Source organism: Pristis pectinata, unplaced genomic scaffold, assembly GCF_009764475.1.
Source record: "Pristis pectinata isolate sPriPec2 unplaced genomic scaffold, sPriPec2.1.pri scaffold_100_arrow_ctg1, whole genome shotgun sequence".
NCBI lineage: Eukaryota > Metazoa > Chordata > Chondrichthyes > Rhinopristiformes > Pristidae > Pristis > Pristis pectinata.
Genome location: NW_026262455.1, coordinates 107,830 through 109,174, shown reverse-complemented (window position 1 = coordinate 109,174; position 1,345 = coordinate 107,830). Strand labels below are relative to the sequence as shown.

At 51.4% G+C, this 1,345-nt stretch overlaps 1 non-coding gene across 1 annotated transcript; it reads left to right on the top strand.

The window, feature by feature from the left end:
- Positions 1-838: 838 nt before the first annotated feature.
- Positions 839-910, top strand: trnaw-cca (transfer RNA tryptophan (anticodon CCA)). The gene has a single exon. It is a non-coding gene; the product is annotated as a tRNA-Trp (tRNA).
- The last annotated feature ends 435 nt before the right edge of the window (positions 911-1,345 follow it).

Sequence of the window (1,345 nt, the reverse complement as noted above, 5' to 3'; positions counted from 1 at the left end):
TATTCCATTTTTTTTGCAGCAAGACATTCGGGCAGCAATTGTCAAGGTGAATGGAAAATGACGGGAAACTGGAGCAGGATCCAAGATAATGTTCCTGCCCAGGGTCGAACTGGTGACCTTTGGCATGTGAGGCGAATGTGATAACCGCTGCACTACTGAAACTGATGAACAGAGGAACACCAGTTCACGACGAACAGACGTTGACCAGGAAATGACAGGACGTAAATGAAGGAAATCAGTCGGTTGGGCGCTGAAGCAGAATCTGGGTAAAGGGTTCAACGTGCTTCCAGGGGTTTCAGGCAGTCAATTTCTGGCCTCCTTATTCACCACCGCACCACCGAATCCGGCGCTGGCGTTGACGGTCCCATGAAGGAGCGGATTAGAGCAGTGCGACACATAAGGGACATTCTCAGCACGACGTGGGAGTCAGCTTAAACACAGGAGGCCAGCAGCTGAAGTTCTAGATGCTGGGCCCGGGATGTAGCAACAGCCGCCACCCTGTGAACCAGAGCCCCCAGCATTAGGGAGAATAAAGCACTAAGCGGATGGAGCGGAGGCGAGGGGAGTTGATTAAGAATTCACTCAAATTATCTAACGAAGATAAAAACTGCGACAGGCTGTCAGGAAATTGTGTGTCCACCGTGTGGGGTTTGACTGGATCAATGAAGAGAAAGCGGCTCCCAGGTATGGCTCAGGCAGGGATCGGCAGCGCTCCGCCGGCACCGCCTGGGTAACGGTGCGGGAATGCTGCGCAATTATCAATGGTCTCTGGCTGCTGCCTATCCAACCATTTCGACGGATCATCGACATTTCTTCCATGACACAAAGACTTCCGTAAGACCTCGTGGCCCAACGGTAGCGCGTCTGACTCCAGATCAGAAGGCTGCGTGTTCGAATCACGTCGGGGTCACAACCGTTGTGTCTTTTTTTTCACAACAATGTTTGCGGCGATTTCGCTCACTGGTTCTTCCCGGAGTTTCAGCTTCACTGGACACAGCTTCGGCTGACAACTGGAAGACGCGCAGAAGATACTGGAAATACACAGCAGGTCAGGCCAGAGTCGGTGGGAAGAAGCAGATGGAAGTTCCAGCACATTCTGCGTTCGCTCCACCTTTACCATGGAACCAGAGAATACTACAGAACAGGAGACAGGTCATTCGGCCCTTCCAGTCTTTGCCGAAACGTTATTCCACTAGACCCATTGACCTACACCCAGCACATAACCCTCCAGACCTCGCCTGTCCATGTATCTATCCATATTATTCTTAAAACTCAAGTGAGCCCGCATTTACTACATCAGATGTCAGTCCGTTCCACACTCCCACCACTCTCTGAGTGAAGTATT